Source organism: Mauremys reevesii, unplaced genomic scaffold (assembly GCF_016161935.1).
Source record: "Mauremys reevesii isolate NIE-2019 unplaced genomic scaffold, ASM1616193v1 Contig25, whole genome shotgun sequence".
Classification (NCBI taxonomy): domain Eukaryota; kingdom Metazoa; phylum Chordata; order Testudines; family Geoemydidae; genus Mauremys; species Mauremys reevesii.
This window is the reverse complement of record NW_024100835.1, coordinates 39,902-55,297: the sequence shown is the minus strand read 5'-3', so window position 1 is coordinate 55,297 and position 15,396 is coordinate 39,902. Positions and strand designations below refer to the sequence as shown.

General features: G+C 45.9%; 1 long non-coding RNA gene across 1 annotated transcript; it reads left to right on the top strand.

Moving 5' to 3' along the window:
* Nucleotides 1–9,007: 9,007 nt before the first annotated feature.
* On the top strand, nt 9,008–12,090 carry LOC120393606. Its single transcript, XR_005592090.1, has 2 exons — nt 9,008–9,045; nt 11,902–12,090. It is a non-coding gene; the product is annotated as an uncharacterized LOC120393606 (long non-coding RNA).
* Nucleotides 12,091–15,396: the final 3,306 nt, after the last annotated feature.

Sequence of the window (15,396 nt, the reverse complement as noted above, 5' to 3'; positions counted from 1 at the left end):
AGGTTTCTTTCACTTTTCTCTGAAGCGTCTGGAACTCGCCACCATCAGGGGCAGCTCACTGGGCTGGAAGGACCATGGACCTGCCTGGTAAAGCAATTCCTGTGAATCTGGGAGGCAGAATCATAGAACTGTAGCACTGGAAGGGACCTCAAGAGGTCACCTATTCCAGTCCCCTGCACTCATGGCAGGACTGAGGATTATCTAGACCCTCCCTGACAGGGGTTTGTCCAATCTGCTCTTAAAAATCCCCAATGAGGGAGATTCAACAACCTCCCCAAGCAATTTAATCCAGTGCTTAACCACCCTGACAGGTAGGAAGTTTTTCCTAATGTCCAACCTAAACTTCCCTTGCTGCAATTTAAGCCCATTGCTTCTTGTCCTGTCCTCAGAGGTTAAGAAGAATATTTTTTCTCCCTCCTCCTTGTTACAACCTTTTATGTACTTGAAAACTATTATCATGTCCCCTCTTAGTTTTCTCTTCTCCAGACTAAACAAACCCGGTTTTTTCAATCTTCCCCATAGCTCATGTTTTCTAGACCTTTCATCATTTTTGTTGCTCTTCTCTGGACTTTCTCCAATTATTCCACATCTTTCCTGAAATGTGGCCCCCAGAACTGGACACAATACTCCAGTTGAGGCCATATCGGAGTGGAGTAGAGTGGAAGAATTACTACTTGTGTCTTACTTACAACATCCCTGCTAATACATCCCAAAATGATACACTGTTGACTCATATTTAGCTTGTGATCCACTATGACCCCAGATCCCTTTCTGCAGGACTCCTTCCTAGGCAGTCATTTCCCATTTGGAGGACTTTGCAATTGTCCCTATTGAATTTCATCCTATTTACTTCAGACCATTTCTCCAGTTTGTCCAGATCATTTTGAATTTTAATCCTATCCTCCAAAGCACTTGCAACCCCTCCCAGCTTGGTATCATCCGCAAACTTCATAAGTGTCCTCTCTATGCCATTATCTAAATCACTGATGAAGATATTGAACAGAATCACTTCCGATGAACTGAGAACTGACCCAACATCTCCCCCTAAACTGACCTAGCTCTTGAAAAGTTCCCGCACACGTCTGGTTTGTTTGGATAAGCTGGTGGGGTTCGGGTCTCAGTGTGAGATGGGAGCGCAGCTTGCACACTCCTCCCGGGAGGAACGAAAGATCAAGACCAGACCAAACCCCTCCTGTCCACTGCACGTGCTGCTGCTCCCTCCTGGGCTTAAGTTTTCCAAGAGCCGGGCTGAGCTGTGGATCTATTCTCCCAGGCCAGCCAGTGCCAATAATTGGGAATCCAAGAAAGCAAGGCAAGTTGGCATAATGGATTTAGCATGTGTTGTCCTTACCCGGAGGCTGGAAAGGTGGTTTTCCATATTCACATTCATATAAATATTTTTCTCCGCCATTCTCTGTCCTTCCCTGTGAGCTGAACGCTTGATAAATGGTTTCCTTTAAGCAGCCGTTTCACAAAGGCTGGTTAACACATTTGAATATGCCCAGAAATGGAAATGGACAGCAAACTCTGTAATTGGGAGGGTGAAAAGCCTCAGGCCACAGACTTTAAGGCTGGGCTTGCGTGTAGCCTTTGAATTAAATACAAGAGAGAGAAGCCATGCTGCCTGCTAGGCAAATACCATGGGCCCATATTCACTTTAATATTAATAATCTTATCAAAACGGGACATTTCCCTGCTAGGGCACTGATCTGTCCCATGTCAACAGTGGCCAAACATTGTTCCCATCTGAGAGCTCTGTGGTGTCCTACGTGTATTGAGTTGCTTTCGGTCCCATTTCTAAGGGACAGGTGTCCACATCACAATGGAACCAGCACTGCAGGGAGTAGGGTTGTTGTGTGTGTCACTCTGCTCTACAATGGGACCCCTTTGTGTTTGCAGCCCAAATTTCCACTGGCCTTTTTTTTTTCTTGGCACCCTGGCACATTGCTAACTCGTGTCGAACTTGCTACCTTCCTGGGCTCTTTGGATTCACTGCCTAGTGGGTTCCTGTAGCCCATGGACTGTGGCTTGGATTATTATTCCCCAAATGGACTAATTTCATTTTCCACAAAAGAACCTGGGCCTGTTGTTTTCTGCCCAGGTTTCATAGATTTTTAAGGGCAGAAAGGACTGTTCTGATGGTCCAGTCTGACTTCCTGCACAGCGCAGGCCAGAGATCTTCCCCACACGAATCCTCCAGCCAGCCCAGGACATCTGGTTCAGCTACAGCAGATCTGTTAGCAGGAGCCATCCACTCTGGATTTAAGGCTCCAAGTGCTGGAGAATCCACCACCTCTCTAGGTAAGATGTTCTAATGGGCAGTTGCCCTTGTTTAAACCTTGGTGCTGTATTTCTCATCTGAATCTATCTAGCTACATTTTCCATTTCCACTGGGCACCTCCATAACCCTTCCCGGACACAGGGTATTCCTCCGTGTGCTCCTTAAAATCTTGACGGTATCTCAGCTCCTGAGAGAGCCTGCAGTCGGGCTATGCAGTAAAAGCAGCTGACTGTACAAACGGGATGGTGCTCACTGGGGTTTCATCTTCGTTCTCTCTCGTACGTGTTCCAGAACTTTACAGTGGTTGGGCAGTTGGTGTCCTGCTGCTGGTGTTTATGCCATTGCTCATAACTGTCTCCCTGTGACTTTGTGGTATTAGTTTTATCCATGTGTTTGTTGCCTCTTGTGAGGCCACAGAAACTCACCCACCCACTCCTGTATCAAAACCAGTGTCTGAGCTATTGAAGTCCTCAAATCAGGGTTTATTTTTAGTTGATGGCAACTGAATATTTTTGGTTTGGTTTTGTTTCCAGATTTTTTTCAACAAAAACCCAAATTGATTTGGTCAAAAAATCAATCTATCCCTGCGGAAATCTGTGTTGACAGAAAAGCCTGTTTTCACTGGGAAAAAAAAGTGTTGATCAAAAGACGTTGACCACCTATAGTCAGTAGAGAATCCGGCAAACTCTCCCCCGGCTTCATGGGGCCCAGCAGCAAACACCACGTTTGTGTCAGTAACAGGAGCAAAGATGTTGTGACTCTTGGCAAAAGTATATTTCACACCAGACAATTTATCTGATAAATCTCACTTCCCATTCTATGTATGGAGTGTTTGCAAACAGCTCGTGGCTTTCTCAAGTGCTCTGTGCTGCAGTCACAAGAGTGGGGTTTATTCTCTCTCTCTATTTACTGCTACTCTTTCAGGTGACATAGCACCGTCAGAAAGGATCGAGTGGTGCAATAGTTACCTCTATAGCCATTAATCCTGTCTTCACTGCCCTGATCCTTCCATTCCCCGTCCGTTCCGCCACCTGTCATGCTCACTTGGTGTGTCAGGCGCAACGGATCCCTGATTTCGGGACTCTGCTAGTCAGTTATACATTGTGATAATGAATTAAATACATAATCAAATTAAGTAAATAAATCAACATGCAATAACCAACCAATAATTTAATCAATTTTAAAGGAATGTGATCTGTTAAATCTTGTTGCTGTTTGGGCCAGGCCTGGGGTCGTTCTAGGTGGTGGTTCTGCAAAGCTTCCTGCGCTTGCCCAGGACCCTGGCACCCGTCTCAGGACAGGCTATTAGAGAGCCGGGCACAAACCCCAAATGGACTTTGAGTTCTATATGTAGATTTCACCAACCAGTTATGAAGTGCAAACTCCTCAGGCACCATAACAACCTCAACATGGAGTCACAGCCAGTCCCTTGGGTGCTCCGATGTGTATCGCCACCCAGGTGAGCTGCCTCCATGATAGATGGTCCCAAAGAATCACAGCAATATTCAGGGTACGCCCAGAATGAATCGCTTACCCCAGGACCATGAGGAGCACTTTAGATCTCACACCAAAGACTGTGGTTGTAGCCAATCCTGTAATAAACTAAATAGAGATGTATTAAATAGGAAAAGGAAACAGGAGAGATATTTGCAAGGTTAAAGCAGGTAAACACCTTTAGGGCTAACTCAGGCTAAGCTTATGCCTAGAAACCTCGCCCCACAGAGTTTGAGCAGCATAGAGATCCACTTCCTTCTTGTTAAGGGGTTTTATCCCCCTCTTACCATATGCTCTCAGCTGCGAACCCAGCTGACGGTAAGAATCCACTTGCATGACTCACCTTCCCGGGGGAAGGGCAGAACAACCAATGTATCTTATCCTCTTTCACATCCCACAACAGTCCGTCTGGTGTCGATGGACCTTTCCTGTCGGGCAGTATGTAAGACCATCTGCCGGAGGCCAGCACGTCACACCAGTTAATAACCCTCTCCTGTGTGGTGGTTTACATGGTCACAGAGGTTCACAATACAACCGCTCATATAGTACCTTACAATATGGGATACAGATGTTACAAGGGAGACTAATTCAGGCAGCAACTCACAAGTATTCAATAAAATCTAAGTACTAAACACGTTCTTATACACCTAAGACCAGAGGTGAAAGTTGTTAAATCCTTGGGGCAGCCGGCGTAGGAAGCAATCACTTGAAGCCAGAGAGCAGGCAGCTAACCAAAACCTCCATTTTATTTACAGACACAGAGAGCTCCCTCAGCCGGTCGAAACCGGTTGAGCTAACCCATAATAATCTAACTCAGTTGCCATAGCAACAAAAACCATGACAACCAAATACACAACATATTCCTCCCCCCCTAATAAGAACATCCCCTAAATAAAACACACACTAGACTAGAGAAGGAGGGTAGACTGCCTCCATTCCCGGCTAAACCCTGGGGATTATTTTGCCCCATAACCGTGGGTTCGCCCTAGCTAAAGATCCAGCCGATGAGGAGGCCTTCTGTCTCTAGGTGGATTACGGCGAACTTCTGGTGTTATTGCACCCGAAAGCACTAGGGGCTCAGGGTCCGCAGCACGAACAGGTGAGGAGGTGGTATCAGCTCGTGCTGGGCAAAGGGGTATCTCAGCCGCCGGCAGTAATGGAGGAGAACAGTCAGAAACAGGTGACTCGTGATTCGGTCCCTCACCAGAAGAGGTGAAGTCAGACCCCTCACCTGCAGATGGGTCCTGAGGACTGGCATGACCTGGCAACAGCTGATCTACATGTCGCCGCCAGGTAAGATTCTCTGAAGTCCGGACTGTGTAGGAAACAGGTCCTGTTTGAGTGATGACTGTGGCCGGAACCCATTTAGCTCTGGAAGTATAATTCCAAGCCAAAACTGGCTGTCCTGGGCTAAAGGTTCGGTCTTTTGCTCTGGGTGCCCGTCTGATGACTTGATATTGCTGCTGATGTTGCACAATTTGTCGGGGTTCAGAAGGTTTCAGCAGATCAAAGCAAGTGCGCAGCTGTCGTCCCATCATTAGAAAGGCCGAGATGCGTGGGTCGTAGCATGAGGTGTGTTTCTGTAGGAAAGTAAAGGTATCCAGACGCTTTTGAATGGAGTGTTGTCCCCTTGCTGATTTCAAAGCGTTTTTCATTGTCTGCACAAATCTTTCAGCTAATCCGTTGGTGGACGGATGATATGGTGCTGACGTGATGTGGTGTATCCCATTTGCCTTCATAAAATTTTGAAACTCCTGAGAAACGAACTGCGGTCCGTTGTCGCTCACAAGTTGTTCTGGCAGACCAAAACGACTAAAGAGTCCTCGTAGTTTTTGGATAGTACTCTCTGCCGAAGTGGACTGCATTATAGAGACTTCTGGCCATTTAGAATGGGCATCTATTGCCACCAAGAACATGCTTCCTTCAAGGGGGCCAGTAAAGTCAACGTGAATACGTTGCCACGGGTTTTCAGGCCAGTCCCATGGGTGTAGGGGTGCCCACTGGGGTGCATTCCTCACACCCTGACATGACATACAAGCTTTTGCCTTCTCTTCAATAGCGCTGTCCAGTCCAGGCCACCAAAAATAGTTTCGTGCAATTTCCTTCATGCGCACTATTCCACAGTGACCGGAATGTAACTGTTCTAACATCTGTGATCTCAGTGGTGGTGGAATAATGACACGTCTCCCCCACAACAAACAACCAGATTGGACCGATAACTCCGTCCGCTTGGACATGTAGGGAACAAGGTCGGATGAGACCGGAGAGGTTTGTCGAGATTTTCCATGCATCACCAGGTCCATAACGTGGGACAATACTGGGTCAACGCGAGTTGCCTTCTTTATCTGAGTAGCAGTGATGGGTGTATTCTCTACCTGTTCAAAGTAGAAGATTTCCTTGAGAGGCCATCTGCATTGCCGTGCAGAGTGGATTTCCGATATTTGATTTCATATGTGTGTGCTGAAAGTAACAATGCCCAACGTTGCATACGACTAGCAGCTAATGGGGGAATGCCTGTGTAGGGTCCAAAAATTGATGTCAGAGGTCGATGGTCTGTGAGAAGAGTAAATTTTCGCCCAAACAGGTACTGATGAAACTTCCGAATTCCAAAAACAATTCCTAATGCCTCACGTTCGATTTGGGCGTAGTTAGTTTCTGCTTTGCTTAGAGTGCGTGAAGCAAAAGCAATAGGTCTCTCTTCTCCTGAAGGCATAATATGTGACACGACTGCTCCCACTCCATAAGGGGAGGCATCGCAGGCCAATTGCAGTGGTAAGGATGGATCAAAGTGCGTTAGAACTTCAGAATTTAGCAGTGCATCCTTAGCTTTGTTAAACGCAACATCACAGGCTTCAGTCCACTTCCAGGCCTTGTTCTGCCCAAGGAGCTCATGAAGTGGTTTTAGCAGTGTGGCTAACTGTGAGATGAACTTTCCATAATAGTTCAGGAGTCCTAGAAATGAGCGCAGCTGGCTTACATTTCGAGGTGGCGGAGCCTCCACAATAGCTTTAACTTTTGCAGGGGCCTTATGAAGACCTGCAGAATCAATGGTGTGTCCCAAATATTCAACAGAGGGCTTGAAGAATTCACACTTGTCTTTGCGAACTCGTAGGCCATACTCTTCCAGTCTTTGTAGGGTAGCCTCTAAATTCTTTAAGTGATCCTCTTCATTTCTTCCAGTGACCAGGATATCATCCAGATAGCACTGAACTCCTGACAAGCTACACAAGATCTGGTCCATAGCCCTCTGGAACAGGGCGGGAGCAGATGTTATTCCGAAGGGTAGGCGACAGTATCGATAAAGCCCCTTATGAGTCACAATAGTCAACAGCTCTTGGGACTTTTCATCGACGTGCATCTGTAAATATGCTTGACTCAGATCAATCTTACTGAACTTTTGTCCCCCAGCCAGGCCTGCGAAGAGGTCATCGATGCGGGGAAGCGGGTATTGCTCTGCACACAACACTAGGTTGACAGTGACTTTAAAATCACCGCAAATCCGGAGAGAGCCATCTTTCTTCACGATTGGAACGATAGGAGTGGCCCATGAGCTATGGGTAACTGGTATTAGGACTCCATTGGTGACCAGGCGCTCCAGGTCTGCTTCAACTTTTGGCCTGATGGCATATGGCACAGTTCGGGCTTTCAGATATTTTGGTGGACTGTCAGGTTTAATGTTCAATGTCACAGTGATTCCCTTCATACTTCCCAAATCATCTCCAAAACCAGCAGCATGTTTCCTTAGAATAGGGGTTAGACTGGTTTCTTCTTTAGTCATCCGGTGCACTTCTGCCCAGTTCAGTTGAATCTTCCCAAGCCAAGACCTACCCATTAAGGCTGGGTAGTCACCTCTCACCACAAACAGTGGCAATTTAGCTGCCTGTCCATTGAGCTCCACCTTAACATCAATAGTGCCCAACATGGGCACAGCTTCACCTGTATACGTCTTCAGAACAGTTTTTGTTGCCTTAAGCGGAAGATGCTGTAGCTTTTCCTTATACACAGTCTCAGGAACCAGCGAGACAGCTGCACCGGTGTCTAGTTCCATGCGTATAGGTTTGCCCTCCAATAAAGGGGTTACCCAGTATTCATGTGAGCCCGCTGCCAAAGACAAAACATGCAGTGGCACTTCCTCTTGTGAGGAGGTGTCACCTTGATCATCCTGGGTCTGCTCTAGGGTATGCAAGGTTCCTCTTTTTGTCGGCCAGACCACAGGCCTCTTTTTCTTTTGTTTACAGGCATACTCAATGTGTCCCTTTTTGCCACAGTGTCGACACACCAGGTCCTTACACCAGCATTCTGATGCCTGGTGACCCAGCTTACCACAGCGGTAACATTCTTGACTCTGCACCGTTTTGTGGGTCAGTTCTTGTGACACTTTTTGCACCCTAGGGGATGCACCGATGTATTATGCCTCCCTTGTAGCCAGTTCCATGGAGACAGCAATATCAACAGCCTTCTGTAAGGTAAGCTGAGCCTCTGTCAGTAGGCGCTTCCGTATAGCTTCACTGCAGAGGCCACACACTAACCTGTCACGCAGGGCATCATTTAACATCTCTTTAACTTCACAGTGTTCTGCTAGCTTTTTTAAAATGGCTACAAATTGTACAACTGTTTCACCTTCCTTTTGGTCTCTTTTGTGGAGCCTATATCTTTCAGCAATTACCAGTGGTTTTGGGGAGAAATGAGACCCCAGGATTTCCACAATGTCACTGTAAGATTTAGTCTCAGGCTTAACAGGGTGTAGTAAGCTGCGTAGCAGAGAATAGGTTTTAGCCCCTACAACAGTTAAGAATATTGGCACCTTCTTCGCTTCTGTAATGTCATTTGCAATACCAAAAAGCTCAAAACGCTCAGTATACACATGCCACTGCTCTGTATTCTCATCAAAAGGCTCCAGGGGCCTGGTCAGAGTAGCCATGATTTTTAGTTTCACTTTCACAGTCAGTGCAAACAAGCAGCTTTTTTTCTTTGTTTGGTCTTTACCTTGACTTCTACTTCCTTCTGTTACTGGAGCAGCACCAGGATCCCACCCTCGTCGCCAGTGTTAAATCCTTGGGGCAGCCGGTGTAGGAAGCAATCACTTGAGGCCAGAGAGCAGACAGCTAACCAAAACCTCCATTTTATTTACAGACACAGAGAGCTCCCTCAGCCGGTCGAAACCGGTTGAGCTAACCCATAATAATCTAACTCAGTTGCCATAGCAACAAAAACCATGACAACCAAATACACAACAAAAGTAAGCTGGTACAGTCTGGTACTGCATACCGGTAAGAGCCAGTACACAGCCGACCATACCGGCAGGTGGCAGCTTCCCTGGGACCCAGACATTTAAAAGTGCCCGGGGCTCCCAGCAGCTACTGCAGCTGCCTCTACCTTGGGGCTCCAGCTTTGATTTAATGGGTCTGGGCTCCCAGCCGCTGCCACCAGCGCTACCTCAGAGCTCTGGCAGTGATTTAAAGGGCCATGGGTTCTCCATCATTGCCCCAGGGCTCTGGTGGTGATTTAAAGGGCCTGGGCTCCCAGCCACTGCTCTCGTGGAGGTAGAGGTATTAGATGTTTTAGACTAACGTTGGTCATTTTTTTAGTAAGGCAATTAGAAGCAGTGTGCTTCTTCAGCAAAGCCACTGTTTGCAAAAACAGCATCTGTTAGTCAGCCAATCAGAGAGAAGAAGGCTGCTTCTTCCCCCACTTTTTAACAAAAACAAGTGAAAGTTAAATAAAGTTTTGTAAAGGAATAAAGACTTCAAAAGACAAGCCTATAAGAAAAGAGAGCCCTTTAGTTAACATTTTTACAGATGTGTTTCAATAAAATAAAGCCTGCAGAAACACCCCAGGTATAAAACCACAGGTCCTTAGTATCAGCCAGTTTATATTCCCCTTGCCCTGTAATCCAGTGCATCAGGGAGAAGTTTATTTTCCTCCCGATTTTTTAGCAAATCCATGTGAAAGTTATATTAAGCTTTCATTTTCATAGGACGCTGATATTTAAGTATGAATTTTTCTGTTGCCTTATCAGAATGTCTGTTTTTAAATGTTTGCAACCCGTGTGCTGAGACACAGGTACAAGCTCCGGTGTTTGGTTGGGTTCATAGATTTTATTAAAATAATACATCCCAGGCTGGAGCTGTGGCGTTCTCTGCATTTTAAAGCAGATCAGACTAGTAAGGGCAGCCAGTGATCCACGCACGATAGTCTGCCTTAGCAATGCTCTAGGGTCACCCTTCGGTTTGCTTGGTTTTTTACACAGACGTCTTTCCTCGCCTTTTAAACACTGTTACAGTTGTAAGAACCGGTGAGATGGCAGTGAAAGACACTTTGTGAAAGTTATAACAAGTGTTTTATTCCATTTACTGATCGTAAAAGACAAAACCGTCATTTTGAGACCGCATGAAGTTCAGAGATAGCCTGTCTGAAGAACTCCCCAACCCTTGACTTTCCCCCCATAGTTTTAACACTTGCTAAGCATGCAGTGTTTCATTATATGGAGGTTATTTTAAAATTTAACATGAAAATGCAGCATTGACTGAGATGTAACATAACATGCAGTGAGGCCTATTTGAAGCATGATGTTTGTTTTTTTCAAAGTTTAACATGAAAAACAGTATTGACTGAGCTGTCACAAAACAAGGTCCCTCTTAGTGATATTTTTTAGAAGTTTAGTGAACTAAAATGGCTTAAGATACTAGCCTGTCCTTTTAAAAATAGTGTTTTTAAAGTACCAATACAGCAACTGGTTACAAATATGGAAACTGGCAATTGAGGGGAGTTTACAGATGTGTTCTAATAAAGAAACAAAATTAACAAAAAAATAAACAAGATTGCGTTCAAAAGTTTGGATGTATATAAAAACACAAGAAAACATTAGTTAATGTAAATAAAGTTTGCTGGTTTTTTTACCAGAGATAAGGAGTCTGCCCTGCCCCAAAACACACCTTAGAATCATAGAATATCAGGGTTGGAAGGGACTTCAGGAGGTATCTAGTCCAACTCCCTGCTCAAAGCAGGACCAATTCCCAACTAATTCATCCCAGCCAGGGCTTTGTCAAGCCTGACCTTCTAAGGAAGGAGATTCTACCACCTCCACCTTCCTACTCCTCCTTCCCCCCTTCTTCTTTTTTAATGTATTTTTTTTTAATCTAAAAAGAGGACAAACAAAAAATTTTAAAAGCCGCAGCCATATAGATCAGGCACCCATGGGTGTAAGAAAGTTGTCCTGAGTTTTAGGGCTGTAGTAAGATGAGGCCCTGGAACAGAAACCCTTGGTATCAGGGGCCTGGTATGAGGCCTGAGGCCTGAACCAAAGGAATGGTCAAGACTTTGCTCACATAAAGCAACGTGAAGCTGTGAGCCAGAGGCAGGACCTGCTCACAGGAGCTGGCAAGAAGGCGGCTGCTAATTGGATGTATACACATAGCTAACGGGGATCAAGCACTAATAGGATAAACATGGACCAGGATGGCACCAGAACAGTCCAGTACAAACACATTCCACAGAGATAAGGAGGAACAGGCCGAGCCATCCTAAAACACAGAATCAAAAGAATAATATGATGGATAGACTTGTTCGAACCAACATGTACCAGGAGAGAGGCAGCACCCCAACACACAGAGGGGTTGCACCTCGATACGTCAGGAGAGGTGTAACTTGTTTGTACCAGTGTATAAGAACGCATCCCTGAGTGGACATCTTTGTCTGGCCTAGGGGGCAGTGGAGTGTCCCGCCACTGACTGAGCTGTGTCCATTGCCAGGTGGCACATATTCCTAGTATGTCCTGTAGAGTCTACAGGAAACTATTACTGTGCTTCAATAGACAATAAACCTGGCCGATGCCTTCAGACCTTATCAGAGTCTGTGGTCATTTGGGGTGCTCTCAGGGTCTGCTGTGTCAGCGATGTGCACAGATCCGCGGCAGGAACACACACACCCAGCCGACTGTTATCAACACTGAACAGAGCAGAGCACCACACCCTAGAGCTAAATGTTCCTGGGTTAAACAAAGGCACTGCCACACGTATCCCAATGTGATGATGATTGGTGACCCCAATCTGTGGATAAGGAAAGGGTGAAGTGTATTGTCAACCTCCCTATGCTGGTAGATACTAAAACTTTGCAATCTTTTTTAGGACTCACTATCTTCTGCAAAGGATTTATGGCTGGGTACGCAGAGAGAACAGGTCCCCTGTACGAAGTACTTAAAGACCACAGTGGACCTGGACAGAGGAGGAAACTAATGCATGGGAGAGCTGAAAAAAAGGGTTAATGGAGGCACCTACCACGGCCGCTCCTAACAACAAATTCCCCTTTGTATTGTACCCTAGTGTGAAGAATTTCTGTATTGTTAGTGTGCTTACACAGGATACTGGGGCTGGGGAGAGACCCCTTGCTTATTATAGCAGAGTGTTAACAGGTGCAGAAAGCAAACTGGGAAGTTGTGAGCAAACTGCTCTAGCTGCCAACTGGACACTACAAAAAGCTCAGGCAATTATCAGAGCAAGCAAGGTGATTGTAAAGAGTCACCAGGCACTGGGGAAGTTACTCGGTCAGGAAAATCTGTCTAAAGGACGTGTGAGAGTATAAGGCCATTCAATGGGTCTTTGCTCTCATGCCCGAGAATGTTCAATTGGTCCCATGGGTGGCAAGTTCTATGGGCCCGTGGTGCCCGGGCACCAGGAATATTCCTGGCCCATGGGCCTGGCTCCTGCCTGCCCCGCTCTGCACATTCCCCCCCGCATGTCCCCTGGCTCTGCCTGCCACACCCAGGCGATTTAAAGCCGCCCAAGGGTGCCCACTGGCACCCGGCAGCGCAGTGGGACTGAACAGCTTCCTGCACGCTTGTTCCACGTGGCTGCTGGAACGTCCTTGCAGCCCATTGTGGTGAGGCTGTGCCGCCGTGCGCTGTCCCTTCCCCGAATGCCCCTGCGGCCAACTGGAATCTGTGGGGGCTGTCCCTGGGGACAGCAGCGCGTGGAGACCCTCCGGGCCTGCCCTGCCTAGGAGCCGGTGCCGGAGGGGATGCCCCAGGTAAGCACCGAACCCCCCATCCACTTAGAATCATAGAATCATAGAATCTCAGGGCTGGAAGGGACCTCAGGAGTTCATCTAGTCCAACCCCCTGCTCAAAGCAGGACCAAACCCAACTAAATCATACCAGCCAGGGCTTTGTCAAGCCTGACCTTAAAAACCTCTAAGGAAGGAGAGTCCACCACCTCCCTAGGGAACCCATTCCAGTTCTTCACCACTCTACTAGTGAAAAGTTTTTCCTAATGTCCAACCTAAACCTCCCCCTCTGCCACTTGAGACCATTACTCCTTGTTCTGTCATCTTCTACCACTGAGAACAGTCTAGATCCATCCTCTTTGGAACCCCCTTTCAGGTAGTTGAAAGCAGCTATCAAATCCCCCCTCAATCTTCTCTTCTGCAGACTAAACAATCCCAGTTCCCTCAGCCTCTCCTCATAAGTCATGTGCTCCAGCCCCCTAATCATTTTTGTTGCCTTCCGCTGGACTCTTTCCAATTTATCCACATCCTTCTTGTAGGGTGGGGCCCAAAACTGGACATAAGAACATAACATAAGAACATAAGAATTTCCATACCGGTGAGACCAAAGGTCCATCCAGCCCAGTATCTGTCTACCGACAGTGGCCAATGCCAGGTGCCCCAGAGGGAGTGAACCTAACAGGCAATGATCAAGTGATCTCTCTCCTGCCATCCATCTCCATCCTCTGACAAACAGAGGCTAGGGACACCATTCTTACCCATACTGGCTAATGGCCATTTATGGACTTAGCCACCATGAACTTATCCAGTTCCCTTTTAAACATTGTTATAGTCCTAGCCTTCACAACCTCCTCAGGTAAGGAGTTCCACAAGTTGACTGTGTGCTGCGTGAAGAAGAACTTCCTTTTATTTGTTTTATACCTGCTGCCTATTAATTTCATTTGGTGACCCCTAGTTCTTGTATTATGGGAATAAGTAAATAACTTCTCCTTATCCACTTTCTCAACATCACTCATGATTTTATATACCTCTATCATATCCCCCCTTAGTCTTCTCTTTTCCAAGCTGAAGAGTCCTAGCCTCTTTAATCTTTCCTCGTATGGGACCCTCTCCAAACCCCTAATCATTTTAGTTGCCCTTTCTGAACCTTTTCTAGTGCTAGAATATCTTTTTGAGGTGAGGAGACCACATCTGTACACAGTATTCCAGATGTGGGCGTACCATGGATTTATATAAGGGCAATAATATATTCTCAGTCTTATTTTCTATCCGCTTTTTAATGATTCCTAACATCCTGTTTGCTTTTTTGACCGCCTCTGCACACTGCGTGGACATCTTCAGAGAACTATCCACGATGACTCCAAGATCTTTTTCCTGATTCGTTGTAGCTAAATTAGCCCCCATCATGTTGTATGTATAGTTGGGGTTATTTTTTCCAATGTGCATTACTTTACATTTATCCACATGAAATTTCATTTGCCATTTTGTTGCCCAATCACTTAGTTTTGTGAGATCTTTTTGAAGTTCTTCACAATCTGCTTTGGTCTTAACTATCTTGAGAAGTTTAGTATCATCTGCAAACTTTGCCACCTCACTCTTTACCCCTTTCTCCAGATCATTTATGAATAAATTGAATAGGATTGGTCCTAGGACTGACCCTTCGGAAACATCACTAGTTACCCCTCTCCATTCTGAGAATTTACCATTAATTCCAACCCTTTGTTCCCTGTCCTTTAGCCAGTTCTCAATCCATAAAGGACCTTCCCTTTTATCCCATGACAGCTTAATTTACGTAAGAGCCTTTGGTGAGGGACCTTGTCAAAGGCTTTCTGGAAATCTAAGTACACTATGTCCACCGGATCCCCCTTGTCCACATGTTTGTTGACCCCTTCAAAGAACTCTAATAGATTAGTAAGACATGATTTCCCTTTACAGAAACTGTGTTGACTATTGCTCAACAGTTTATGTTTTTCTATGTGTCTGACAATTTTATTCTTAACTATTGTTTCGACTAATTTGCCCGGTACCGACGTTAGACTTACCGGTCTGTAATTGCCGGGATCACCCCTAGAGCCCTTTTTCAATATTGGCGTTACATTAGCTAACTTCCAGTCATTGGGTACCAAAGCCGATTTAAAGGTCAGGTTACATACCTTAGTTAATTGTTCCGCAACTTCACATTTGAGTTCTTTCAGAACTCTTGGGTGAATGCCATCTGGTCCTGGTGACTTGTTAATGTTGAGTTTATCAATTAATTCCAAAACCTCCTCTAGTGACACTTCAGTCTGTGACAGTTCCTCAGATTTGTCACCTACAAAAGCCAGCTCAGGTTTGGGAATCTCCCTAACATCCTCAGCCGTGAAGACTGAAGCAAAGAATCCATTTAGATTCTCCGCAATGACTTTATTGTCTTTAAGCACTCCTTTTGTATCTCGATCATCAAGGTGCCCCACTGGTTATTTAGCAATCTTCCTGCTTCTGATGTACTTAAAAACCATTTTGTTATTACCTTTAGAGTTTTTGGCTAGTCGTTCTTCAAACTCCTCTTTGGCTTTTCTTATTACACTCTTGCACTTAAGTTGGCAGTGTTTGTGTTCCTTTCTATTTGCCTCACTAGGATG